Raw genomic sequence first — 14649 nt, 5'->3', positions numbered from 1 at the left:
GAACTCTCCCCTTAGAAAGACTAACCTTTTATATTTCCACCTCTTGATAGGAAATTTTTATCTAGCATCAGGCCTCAACTGTAAGTTGTCCATGGATCAAAACTATCTTGCAAAATCAGAAGTCTACATTCCATTTTTTATTGTCCTAAAGGAAAAGCTAAGCACCTATTTATTCCGTAATTATTTTCAAAGTCTATGCCTGTTAATTGTGCACACAGCATTTTATTATGTACCAGACAATGGCTTAAGCATGGTATTCCTGTTCAAAACATGAAACTGAGAAGTATCATGAAAGAATGGCAACTGTGTCATATTTTTCTTCATTCTTAACACCATGTACAGCTTTTATATAAAACTCTGGCACACATGTAGTTTTTCCTTTTCCTGGAAAATGCAAATAATGTATACTTCCTTCATAAATTACATGCTCTATTGAATAAAGTCAAACACCTGAGTATAGAAACAAATTGTAATCAACGATAAGATAATTTTTCACTCCTTTTTATTTAGACATTGTATTAGTTTTCTCAGGTTGCCATAAAAAATACCACAGTCTGGATGGCTTCAAAAACAGAAATTTATTTCTCACAATTCTGGCAGCTAGAAGTTCAAGATCAAGGTGCCTGCAGGGTTGGTTCCTCATGAATCTCTTTCCTTGACTGCAGGTGGACTTCTCCCTGTGTCTTTACATGGTCTTCCCTCTGTGTGTATCTGTGTCCTAATCTCTTCTTGTAAGGACACTAATTGTATTGCATTAGGGCCTACCCTAATGACCTCATTTAACTAAATGATCTCTTAATAGTTCACATCTCCAAATACTGTCACATTCTGAGGTTCTGAGAATTAGGACTTCAATATGTGAATTTCGAGGGAGGGGAACACAATTCAGCCCAAAGTATTCGTGATGTGAACTAACTGCTTTGTGCACAAGTGTTTAAGGAGAAGATAGCAGTGCAGAATGCAGTGTAAGAGAAGTAATTACTGAGATGAACAAATGTTACTACAGGGCCACCATTTTATAGCTACTGCAGAAGTACATGGAGCTGTGTAATTCTGGGTGATAATTTTCTCGGTAGATTGTAATAGACTATTCAGAGAAACCTGTTGAATATTTTCTTGGATTGAAAGAAAGAGGCACAAAAGAAACCATTTCCCAACATTTTACTTGATTCCATGAGAATTTTTAGCAGCTAATTATACTCTGCTATGTAGGAAGCCAGATCCAATGGGAATCTTTTGGGTTAATATGTGTATTACTTTCAGGATGAGATAATAACTCACCTGTTGTACAATATTATCAATATTATCTTGACATGCATTTTTAATGAATTGGTTCTTTCAGTTTATGTGCACTCATCAAACCTAATAGTTCAACCTCTCTATAAGTATCTTCACCTCTTTCTATCTGAGAAAATAACATTTTATTATAAAATGACAATTTTTGTAACTTTGATCTCATTTCTAAGATAAGAAAACAAACATTATTTTGGGGGCAGAAATAGAAACAAAGTAAACTCTCTGTTAAAGCAAAAGAAAAACTTTTTGAAACTATCCCTGGACGTACTTTTACAGTATATCAGAAATATTTCTTTTTTGGTCATCTTCTGACTGCAGTGTGAACCAAATTAGTTATGTTAAAAAACATGAAAGTCTTACTGGCTACTTGCCCTAAATGAAGAGACATCCTTCTACCCGCAAGCAACAACAGAAACTAAAATCCCTCTGTCTTCTCTCTCCATTGTTGTCCATAATGAGGAATTTGGTCAGGAGTAAGAATAACTCAGTTATAGTCCATGTTATCACACTCCTCTCGACTTCTCTACCTCTTCCACGTGTTGAATGACTTCCTGACTTATTTTCTGCATATATGTAATGTTTGTCTCCTATCTTGGGTGCAATAGCTCTTGGTTATCAGATCTCTTCTCCCTGATACATCAGATAATTTTGACCATTATTTAAATTGTGCTTCTCCTGACTAACTTCTCTTTAGTTTCCTTTTCACTTTAGACTACCAATGGGCATGTTTTAATCTTTTACAATTCAGGATTTATTTTCACATTCAGCCTAATAGCTGAATAAGCTTAGAAATTTAGGAAAGATAAATTGGACCACTTTGTACTTTTCCATATAAGGAAAACAAACTACTTGTGTGCTTAGATGTTGCTTCTGGAGGAACTTTCCAGAGCATTAAGCAGTAATTACCAACTCTCAGAATGATGAGTCTCTGATCCTGTGATACCAACTTTCCACCTAGGTAGGGCCAAAGACATTTGGATTGGGTTGAATGGGTACCATCTTTGTTCTTAGAAGTGCTTGGTATAAGTCTTGTTATTGTTACACACAAGGGTTATTTTAGTGTTAATTTGAATACATCAGAAGAATTTATGTTAGAATTTCAAAGAAATATATGAATCTCTATAGTCTTCAAATCTCAATTTTCCTCTGTGATATAAAATATCACTCTTCTTTAAATAGATCGCAAAATTATTCCAAAATACAAGATCCAAACGCTGAACAACAAACAGTTCATATTTACCACGAGGAATAGGGTTAAATTTTGCTCTCCAATGACAAATCCCAATCCAGAACAGATTTTAGCCAGGCAGCTAGCAGAGCTCGCTGGGTGAACTGCACAAGCCATGTTGGGTGCAGAGCTCAGAGCCGGAAAGCAAACAGCTGCTGTAGCCTGATTTGAGTTAAAATAGTGTGAGTGTTTAGTCTGGCGCACGGCTTCAGGGGAGATTGGCAGCTGGGTCAAACAAAGTCCTTCCATTGGCTCTCTTCCCAGGCAGCTTCTGCTAGTATTTAGGTACTAGTGCAGTGTAGGGCCCTTTCTCAGGCAAAACCTAACATCTGACCGCACCCTCTTTGCTTTTTCCAAAAAAAAAAGAAAAAAAAAAAAAAAAGAAAAAAAGCTTCTTTTTCCTTCTTTCGTTAAGATAAATTCTCCAGTAGACAACCTCTCCCACTAATTGTGTATTAGCAATGTATTTTATCTTGAGAGCTGGCACACTGGGCTCTCAACGTGGTGTGGAAGGCAGCCTGTTACAGTGCTGGATTCATAAAAGGCCCTTTATGGTTTGTGAAAGAATATCTGTGTGCTTAGGCAGGAAACTTTTTGATCTGCAGAAAAGCCAGAAGACATCTAGGTAAGGCTGCGTATCAAATCTACTTTTTTGGGGAAAAGTTGGGCAGTGAGAATGATTCATCACAAGCGACGTGAGTTTGGAGTGTGCCTGTTCACTTTTGTAGAAGTTTAAAAGGTACTATTTGTTTGCTTATTTTTTGTTTGTTTATTTAAATCTTAAGGGAATACTGTAGTCTGCATTTTTAAGATTTTGTTTTCTGCTGTTGAACTGATTATACTGGATATAGGGTTTTATTATATAGCAAAATCTTTGTAAACTGCCGTAGAAAGAAAGTGTATTTAGAAGGGAAATTGACAAGTTTTAAAGAGTAATTGTACAATCATTTGAGGACAGAGGAACGCTGCATTAGACTAACAAGGGTTTAATTACCAAAAAAAGTTTAATGTTGCTTTGGAAGGAATATTAAGTAAGTTGTCTTTGTCTCTTACTTTTTAATTTTAGTCGCTGATTTAGCCTGTTGGGTCACATTTTTTGTTAGTGCTGAAGGCTGCCATGAATCCCTAATGAGGCCCCTTTGCACATGATTTTGGCACTTGGCCAAAATCAACTTCCCAGCGGCAAGCTTTCTCTAAAGAACCTGGAGCAAAAAAAAAAAAAATTTTTTATTAGGAATCATGTCTGAGAGCTTCCATAACCAGTTGTGTAGGCATGTCAAAATGACTTTATACAGTAAATATGAAACAAACATTAAAAAAAATTTCCTTATATTGTTGCTTTGAGAATTATGAATTCCTGCTTGTGGCCACCTAAAATACGTTATAACAAGAACAATCTTAAAGAAGAAGGTTTACCGATTTTTTTGTTTTTCTCAGCAGACCAGAGTAGGGATGGTCATCACACTGAGAAGTATACAGTACGAAAGGGTTATTCAAAACACTTCAGGATAAATAACAGATGAATTCTTAAAACTGTTAATCTCTGTAAGTAATACTCAGTGAACAGTAAGTAATGAAGTTTTCTAGAAGTTTCGCTGTGTGCACAATTCAGCTTAACCTTTTTAAAATGGGATTTTTGTATATTTTAAATATCATAGTATTTGGGATTCTAAAAAATGTTGGCACTTTTTGTATAATTTTAAAAGTGTATTAACACCCTGATGGTATTTATAACAAATGTTTTAAAAGTGCTTGATATATAAACATGACTGAATAACTTAAAATAATTGTATTTAATTGCTGTTTTGCAATAAAAATGATGATTTCTTTTTTATGAAAGAAAGGTCAAAGTCACTTTCATCTAATTTTCAGAACTGTCAGTTTTTATTTTATTTAACTGGATTTTATCATGTAAGCCGATACGTTACTTTACACTCCAGTATTTTAAGAGTTAAATTCACAGGTTGCAATGAAATACCTTAGTAATCAGATATTAACAACCTCAGATTTTATGTAACCATTTTCAGCAATATATTTAGACATTAAAAATAGACACACTGCAGTGTATTTAAAAGCAGAAAAGTAGGATCTCTGTTGCCCTGTTTTTTTTTTAAGAAATCCTATTATACTAAATGCTATTTTGCCTTATATGTTAGTCTGTGGTAATCTAGAGTGAAACTTTATTTTTCACTTTACAATAATCATATTTCTTTTAAAAATATTGATGAGAGCCTGATTTATTCTTTAAAGAAACATGAGTTAGAGCTGTCTTACTAGGTATGTTTTTCATTTATTTATCACTATGTTTATCTTCTCTTTTTTATTATACAGTATAAAAGATTGCTAATTGGGGTCATAGAAAAAAATGAAAATTAACTTTAAATAAATTTTAGCATTAGAAAATGCATCTGATTTCTTTCAGATCAAATAAATATATATATAATTTATGTATATATAAAATATTTTTTGGTATTTCTGTATTTACATTGCTGTTAGTTGCACTGAGGCATGGAGAGTTTGAAGTTACCCTATCAGTCAGCATTAAAATACAGAGATGCTATAAATTGGGAAAGGGCAGTACATATCTGCTATTTATAGATATTTACCTGGATAAGTTCTGTACTTCCATGTGAGTTCGCAGTTGAATTCTCATTTAATGTAATCTTCAATATTCTTAAAAAAAAAAGTTAATATATGTTCGATATTTCAAAATTTGCATAAAGCAGGAACATTTTTATCATTTACTATCATCAAACAGGTGCAGGAAAAATAAGATAGCTTGCTTATTCAGCAGGGTTCTTGCTTAAAACATTATTTTTGAATTCTATTTTTATTTTAATCTTAGCTCTCATACATACAATATTGTCTTCTGTTTCCATTTTTTATTTTTTAATTAAGTATTTTGCTTACTTGAAATTGACAGAATGTTTCTCTAAAATATACTGAAAAATGTTTCAGCTGATGATTTTAGCTGTTGTTGTGGGGTTTTTTGGTTAATTAGAGGCCATAGCAAAATAAATGCCATAAAATATCGAACTTTTAAAGTACACAGATATGTTAGTTTGTGAGTTCCGAAGAAATTTAATTGTATAAAATTACTGACAAACACTTTTGAGTTGAGGGAGAAACAAGTAAGTAGTGAGAAAAATTTAAGTTATACACTTTAGCTAAATTTACTAAGAAATTTACTGTCTTTTGCTATAGCTATGAATTGTAATTGCGTATTTCAAAAGTGTAGGCTTTTTAGCAGACTTATTAGCTAATTTTCCTTTAGGAACCATAAATGCAAAACACTGATTACATTTTTTCACTGAGTTGACATTTTAAAACAATATTCAGGATACAATTACTTTCAAAAAGAAAAATATTTTGATATTTTTGTTAAATTTATTTGCAAAGAACAGTTGGAATAATTTGCTTTATTCAGCATTTTCCCCAAGTTTTTGGAAATACTAAAACCTATTCCACTTTACCATAGGGAAACTACTTCACTCTTCAGAGAAAGTGAATTTCATTTGTAGTTGTCAATTTAGATTATGGGCCTTTACCGTTTTAAGTGTGACAGTGTTTTGGTTTGTTTCAATTATGCAACAGGCATAAAATGCTTTCTTCCCCCACCCCCATTTAAAAGAACTCTTAAATAATTAAGTATAAAATTTAATTCTTGTTAAAAAGGAAAACTTTAAAACTGCAGTGTTTTATCCACGATTTTTAAAATGTGAGAAATGTTACAACAGGGCATTTTGGATGAGCATTTTATCATTTAAATGAAATGCTTTGTTTTAAATGGTAAATTCCAGCAATGAGATAAATGTATCGCTGCATTAGATAGAATATAAGTATTGAATTTTGGCACAACTTCAGTGACCTCTGCCATAAAAGATTGGTATATGTGGGATGATCTTGGATTTGCAATAACAAACGTAGATGGTGAAGCACGTGAGAAACCGACCTTTGTTGTTTTGGAGGAATTATGTGCTAAAAGTCAAGAGATACTTTTCATGTAAACTGCTGATAAATATTTTGTCATTTAATTAGTAAAATAAATCTTGAACATTAAAGAATTAATTACAATTTAAAAAATGCATTCGTAAGACTTTTTCCACAGAAATAACTGTAGTGTATTATTCTTTTATGAGATGAACAACTGTCATATTTCCACGCAGCTAATATTTAACTATAAATTAGATAACCAAGTAATTTTTTAAATGTTATGCTTTGATTTAAACACAGTTAATAGTGAATAAAAATAACGTTCTCTGGTTTTGACTTTTTCATATAAAAGAATGGTTGATTTGCACTTGTTGCATTTTTTACTTAATAATGGTTTAATTTTTAAATTATCATAAAGTAAATATTGCTATTTGATATCGTTTTTAAACATGGTAGGGTTTATTTTATAAGCGACCTGACCTAGTATATATTTAAACAATGGTTATTTATATTTAGCTGTATAGTCTTTCAGAATCAAGATCAGCAAAAGGCCTCTTTTTTGGTGCTCAAAATTTTTTCTAAAAAACTTGTTTTTAGTTTTCTCTTGTTTATGTGTCCAGGTATGTCTGCCAACCTGAGTATCTGCCTACATCCTGAGATATCTGTCTTGTGAGCATTAGGCCGGAAAGTGTAGTAGTAGGCTCTAAGTTTATTCTTATTCCATATTCCACTGAATAAATGAAGATTTTAAGTTTCTTATTGAAATCTAGTCTATATATGAGTCAGTATAAAGATCACATCAAATCTGATGATTTTGATATTTTGAAGCACTGAATATGCTGTGTAAGTTAGTGGTCATTTACATGTTTGTGTAGTGATTCTAAATATATGATAATTATTAGTTTTAAAGATTTACTAATTTATAGGAAATATAGAATGCCATCATTTGCTTAAAAATTATTATTTACTAATTTTATATTTGCTTCCACTTTGCTATTATTGAATTGTTACATAATAGTTCTCCTTAAAAATATCATGAGACTAAGTCGTGCCTTGCTTTCCATTTCTCCCATTAACTTTAGAGGTCATAATGTGTGTGTTGGGGGGTGCCTGAAAATATTTCAAAAAATTTTTTCTTTCCTGTGATTATCAACTACGATTTGCAGAGATTTTGAAAGGAATGATTGTGTATTTTTTTAATGTTTATGTAAATGTGAGGAATACATGGGCTTTCTGTGGACTTCAGTTTAAAAAACTAAAATAGAAAATAAGATGAAGATTAATGACATGGTGTATTTTTATAGCAACTAATTACAACTTGCTATTCATACATAAACAACAAACTGGAAAGATACCCAGTGGGCTCTGAGAGCAGCCTTCACTTAAGAACTGCTGGGAAAGTGGTGGCAAAGGGATGATTTTGGTCCAGTCTGTATGATCTATGGTGTTTCAGACCCGTGCAATCATTTCCCTGTTGAAATCCTCTAGTCTTGCTTCAGAGCCCCCATAACACTAATCTCAGAAATTTTTACAGAGAGGGGTTGCAGAACACACTCTTTCTTGTTGTTCACTGGAGGGTCTGTGATTGGGGTTTCTTTGGCAAAGGCAGTGTTCTTCTCTGTATAGTGGTTTAAAAAAACAAAATCACAGTTTGGGTAGGTCAGCTCAATCAGTTGGCCAAATCAGCATAATAACCAAGCCAACTCAGCCTTAACAAGGATAATTAGTTTTTCATTCTTGCCTAAACCTGGGCACTTTCCTGAAGAATGCGGACAGTTGTGCATGAAAGATTGAGTTGCTGAAAACTGTACAACATGCATTTTCTACTTGTGAATTAATAAACTGTGTTTTGTGATCAAAATAGTTTATATCAATATTCGCTGTGTGTGCAAAATATTTAAACAGTGAAAGAGCAATCTTCCTGAAATTAAATATGTGGGATTAGCTTTATTATAATTTTATTTGAGATGTCATCTGAAAATTACTTTTTAAAAGCATTCTTTAAGTTTTTTTCTATTACATTCTTCATAAGGCATAATAATTTAGATATGAATTTTTTGCTAGTGGAGCAGTTTTTGAAAATTATATGTATGTTGCCAGTGCTTATTCTGTAGGATTCTAACCTGATCACATGTTCTTTCCTCTCCATTCCTAGGGTTCATTCATAAATATTCTCTGGAGGGATTTTTTTTTTTTTTTTTTTGACAACAGCCAATTTTAGATACATTCAGGGAGCGTGACAGTTAAAAAGTTGATGCACAGAAAATCTCTGTTCAAATGTGATTTAGCTATTTCTAAAACATGTTCGATTGTCAGGAAATGAATCAACAAGGATGTAGAAATAAAGAACGATTTGTAATTTTGGCAGATGAAACAGAGCAATAATCAGTTCAGAATATTTATAGAATGATAACATTTTTCTATTGACATATTTTGTGCCAAAAATTTAATTTAGAAACTGCTATTTGTTACTAGAAGCCAGTAATTGACTTTGGTAATCAACAGTTCAAAATGTCTGATATAAGACAAAAGGCTTATTGAATGAATTGGTCTTAGATAAAATGTTAGGCTATTACGCTACCTCATATCTTGAATTTGTTTTAATTTTCAATACCCAAATCATTAAATAAGAATGTAGGAGTATTTGCATATTTCCTACTTTCAGAATTAGCCAGTCTACCTAATGAAAATTGTTCCCTCCTCTTAGATAAGTTAACAACTTAAGAGTAATCAAATATCTTACAGTTTCCATTTTCCATTTTAATGCCTACTCAAGATGAAACTTGTAGTAGCTAAGTCACATAAAAGTCTGGATTAATAGTGAGATGAGATTATGTAGCCCAAAATGAAATTATATATATAAAGCACAGGCATTTACTAGCATTTCTGTGGTCAGATATACAAGTTGCATTGAAGGTAGAGCTTCTCCTTTCTCACTTGAGGAAAGTGCAATCAAAAGTAATTTACAGATGTGCAAAATGTACAGCTGTGCTCTCCTAAATTTCACAGAAATGAGCTAAATTGTAATGGATTTAAATTGGATTGGAAGCATCATTACTAGGTTTACTAGTTAAAGGCAAGTAATACCTATGAGTACTTGGAATGATGTATGTCTAAGTGGCAGCAGAACCATTAATGTATTGGAAATTACAACCAGACCAAAACATGCAGCAGGTTTTGTGAAAATCAATTAAGTGTGTAGATCCCCTCTATGTACTCTATGCCTTTATGCCATTTACATTATATACTCCCTGGCAACATGCAAAATGATCCAAGTACAGCTGAAATATGTGTTTATGTGTGTGTGCATGTTCACAAGATGATGTGTGTGTGTGTGTGTGTAAGAGATCTTTATGTTTTCTTTCCCTAGTGGTAAGGAAAATATCAAGAGTAGGATGTAAGTACCTTGGTAAAAATAGGGAACACTAGTAAACTGTCTTTGTCTATTGGATTATAAGCAATGACCATGAACATACATCTCTGGAAAATCAGCTTTTTTAAAAAAATCCATGCGTTTCACTTGGAGCTACTTATATACTCAATAGCGAAAAAACTACTGTCATTAATATTATCTGAGCAGGTAAAGACCTTTATTTTATTGAAGTATAGTTGATTTACAATATTGTACTACTTTCAGGTGTACAGCAAAGTGATCCAGTTTTACAGTTATATATATACATTTTTTTTCAGATTATTTTCCACTATAGGTTATTACAAGATATTGAATATTGTTCCCTGTGTTGTACAGTAAATCCTTGTTGCTTATCTATTTTATATATAGAAGTATGTATCTTTTAATCCCATACTCTTAATATATCCATCCCCCCACTTCTCCCTTGGTAACTATAAGTTTGTTTTCTATGTCTGTGAGTCTGTTTCTATTTTGTAAATAGATTAATTCTTATCCTTTTTTAAGATTCCACATGTAAGTGATAGCATATGATATTTGTCTTCCTCTGTCTGACTTATTTCACTTAGTATGATAATCTCTAGGTATATCCATGTTGCTACAAATGGCATTATTTCATTCTTTTTATGGCTGAGTAGTATTCCATTGTGAGTGAGTGTGTCTGTGTGTATACACACACACACACACACACACACACACACACACCACTTCTTCTTTATCCATTCATCTGTTGATGGACACTTAGGTTGCTTCCATGTCTTGGCTATTGTATATAGTGCTGCTGTGAACATTGGGGTTCATATTGGAATTAGAGTTTTTTTGTTTTCCAAATATATGCTCAGGACTGGAATTGCTGGATCTATTTTTAGGTTTTTAAGAACCTCCATACTGTTTTCCACAGTGGTCACATCAATTTACATTTTTCACAAACAGTGTAGGAGTGTTCCATTTTCTCCACACCCTCTCCAGCATTAGTATTTGTAAACTTTTTGATAATGGCCATTCTGACTGGTGTGAGGTGATACCTCACTGTGGTTTTGATTTGCATTTCTCTAATAATTAGCAATGTTGAGCATCTTTTCATGTGCCTGTTGGCCATCTGTATATCTTCTTTGAAGAAATGTCTGCTTAGGTCTTCTGCCCAGTTTTTGATTGGGTTGTTTGTTTTTCTGGTATTAAGTTGTATGGGCTGTTTGTATATTACAAATTAACCCCTTGTTGGTTGCTTCCTTTGCAAGTATTTTCTCCCATTCTGTAGGTTGTCTTTTTGGTTTGTTGATTGTTTCCTTTGTTGTGCAAAAAGTCTTAAGTTTGATTAGGTCTCATTTGTTTTTTGGGGGATTTTTTGCTTTTATTTCTTTTGCCTTGGAAGACTGATCTAAGAAAATATTGGTAAGATTTATGTCAGAAAATGATTTGCCTGTGTTCTCTTCTAGGAGTTTTATTGTGTCATGTCTTATATTTAAGTCTTTAAGCCATTTTGAGTTTATTTTTGTGTATGGTGTGAGGGAGTGTTCTAACTTCATCAATTTACACGTAGCTGTCCCGCTTTCCCAACACCGCTTGCTAAAGAGACTTTTATCCATTGTATTTTCTTGCCTCCTTTGTCAAGGATTAATTGACTGTAGGTGTATGGGTTTATTTCTGGGCTCTCTATTCTGTTCCATTGATCTGTGCGTCCGTTTTTGAGCCAATACCATGATGTTTTGGATGTGTAGCTTTGTAGTATTGTCTGCAGTCTGGGAGGGTTATATCTCCAGCTTTGTTCTTTTTTAAAAAAAACTTTTTATTTTATATTGGAGTATATCCGTTTAACAATATTGTGATAGTTTCAGGTGCACAGCAAAGTGACTCAGGCATACGTATACATGTATCCATTCTCCCCCAAACTCCCCTCCCTTCCAGGCTGCCACATAACATTGAGAAGAGTTCCCTATGCTATACAGTAGGTCCTTGTTGGCTATCCATTTTAAATACAGCAGTGTGTACATGTCAATCCCAAACTCCCTAACTATCCTGTCCCCCCATCCTTCCCCCATGATAACCATAATTTCACTCTCTAAGTCTGTGAGTCTGTTTCTGTTTTATAAATAAGTTCATTTGTATCATTTCTTTTTAGATTCTGCATATAAGCAATATCATATGAAATTTCTCTTTCTCTGTCTGACCTACTTCACTCAATATGAGAATCTCTAGGTCCGTCCATGTTACTGCAAATGGCATTACTTCATTCTTTTTACTGGCTGAGTAATATTCCATTGTATATATGTACCACATCTTCTTTATCCATTCCTATGTCGATGGACATTTACGTTGTTTCCATGTCTTGGCTATTGTAAACAGTGCTACAATGAACATTGGGGTGTATGTATCCTTTCAGACCATGTTCTTCTCTGGATATATACCCAAGAGTGGGATTGCAGGGTCATATGGTAGTTCTATTTTTAGTTCCAGCTTTGTTCTTTTTCCTCAGGATTGCTTTGGCAATTCTGGGTTGGTAAAGATGTGTTCTTGAACAAGTTTCCTTGGGCTTGAAATAGACTTCTTTTCTTTGCCAAACTTTTCTAAAACTCTTCTGGGAAGGTGTGTTGATGGTTGAAGGAAGAAGGGGAAATGGAAGGTGAATGATTGCATGGTTGCATTTGGCCAGGGAATTAAAGGGCTTTTACCCTGTGTAAGCTCAGAGATTTATTATAATCAATCCATCAGTATTTCAACAATAATTTGCTTTTCTAAGAGTTTTACTAAAATAACTGCAAAAAATTGACCTGGGAGGTAATTAGAAAACTGACTCATTTGTTAGGAGTATGCTGATGGAACCCTTTATCTATTCTGCCTACAACATTGTTTTCAAGTGATTGACTCCTGCCATTGAAAGTGTTATACATGATCAGTTATTGATGCAGTGGTTCAGATCTTGTGCAGAGGTCTTCATATATCTCATCTCCCTTAATCCTTTAACTAACCATGAAAGGTGGGGATAATTATCCCTATTGTACGGATGAGAGTTCTTAGAGTGCTTAAGTAATTTTCTTAGAGTTCCTGGTCTAGTAAGTGTCCATGTTAGGATTTGAACCTGTGTTAATGGTGCTTCCAGTCCATGCTATTTTCCATTGCACTATAAATTTAATGATTTTGACTTTGAGACTATGAGGAACATTAAATATAATCCTCTGATTTAAAAGCTCTTTTTTTTAACAGTTGAAGAAACAAAGTTCTGAAAGTATTAAAAATCAGTCATAGATGGAGAATAGTGAGAGATATTTTATATAATAGGTATTTTTTAATATATGAATTACATTTAATGTTGTTTAAGTTAAGCAATAGCCAGTGACCAATAAAACACTTTTGATCATAAGAGTTTTTCTCCAGAAAGAAATGATGATGTATATGGGTAACGATTGCATTTCTAGTATGAGGCTGTTTTGCACAGCAGTGGCTTAAAATATTAAGAGCTGTGGAATAGTACAATAGGGGGAAAACATTCTCTCAGTCAGGAAATTTCACTAGCTTGTTTTGTTAACATATATGTTATTATAACCAAAAAGGTACAGGAATTGGAGAGGCGCAGTGATTTTTCACTGTGGTCATCAATAACACCCAGTGCCCCTGAGCAGAGCACTATCGTGGCATTCCACAGAAGCGGAGACTCAGAACACTTCCCATAGTGCTTCACTGCTCTGAAGTAGGTGTTGCCACTAGATGATGGCATCTCTTTAAAATTCAGTTTGTCCATATCACAGGCTGTGTAGAAAGAAACTTGAACTATATTATAGACCATTTGTTAGTAAAAGTTTTAAAATTAGATTTCTAACTTCTGTTGATAAGAGTAAGACTTAAAAGAAATGAGGATATGGGCATAAAATACATTTTATAAAATTGTTAATCTACTTCAGTTAAGTTTTATGTAATGCTGGATATTATTTTTCAAAATATCTTGGTGAACATTGAAAAATTTGGTCCAAAATCACTTTTCCAACACTCAGATATTTGATTTATTGTCTTTTAGAGCTGTGATCATTGAATGCTCTTTCTTTAACTTCCTTATTTTCTCCAGGAGAAAATGGTGACTTAGAGGGAAAAAAAATGTTTTTTCTGCTCATGGTAATAATACGAGCGCCTGGAAAGTTGGCTTTGAATATAAATCTCCCTTCAAGTTTTGTATTCCTTTCTTTACATAAGGACCTCATTTATATCCAGCTAGCAAATGTTCTGTTTTCCTCTTTTTAAAACATTAGTGGTATGGAAACAGAATAGAAGGGGGATTTAGCTTCATTATTAAATGTGAAAAAGACTAATAAAACATATATATAATCGAATATAACCTTGCCATGAATTATTGTTTCTGTAAAGTCACATTATTAAAAGTTTCTAGTTTATAATTTCATCCTTGATTTATATCCTAGATCACTCTGATCCTTTAATGAGTTTTGTTGAAATGTTCACTTAGCATCCTTTCTGAAAAATTGAAGATAGTCCTTTGAATTTTTTATTTCTTTATGAGATTAAAAGTTTTTTTTTTTTGCTAAATGGAGATATTTAACATACATGATTCTTAACCGTACAGCTGGGTGAATGTTTTACATATGTGTAAATATATGTAATCATATGCATACATGTAATCTCTCAGATCAGGATTTAGAAATTTCCAGCATCCCAGCAGACTATTTCATGCCCTATTGATATCTATCGCCATAGATTAGGTTTACCAGTTTTTGATTTCATATAAATAGAATCACACAGCACATATACATTTTTGTCTGGCTTATGTTACTCATCATTT

General features: G+C 33.1%; 1 long non-coding RNA gene across 3 annotated transcripts in view; it reads left to right on the top strand.

Annotated features, from left to right (window-relative positions):
• LOC138414055 (uncharacterized) overlaps window positions 1–14649 on the top strand; it is a 394942-nt gene that overhangs the window by 177852 nt on the left and 202441 nt on the right. The window contains exon 1 of one of the 3 annotated variants that reach the window (XR_011246442.1): window positions 2129–3149. The exons of the other annotated variants lie outside the window; for them this stretch is intronic. This is a non-coding gene — a long non-coding RNA (uncharacterized lncRNA). Of the gene's footprint in view, window positions 1–2128; window positions 3150–14649 lie in introns of those variants that run through there. 3 annotated transcript variants of the gene reach the window in all.

The sequence above is a fragment of the Delphinus delphis genome, chromosome 4, assembly GCF_949987515.2.
Source record: "Delphinus delphis chromosome 4, mDelDel1.2, whole genome shotgun sequence".
Lineage (NCBI taxonomy): Eukaryota > Metazoa > Chordata > Mammalia > Artiodactyla > Delphinidae > Delphinus > Delphinus delphis.
Note: the sequence above shows the minus strand (reverse complement) of the source record. Positions and strands in the feature narration are given on the sequence as shown.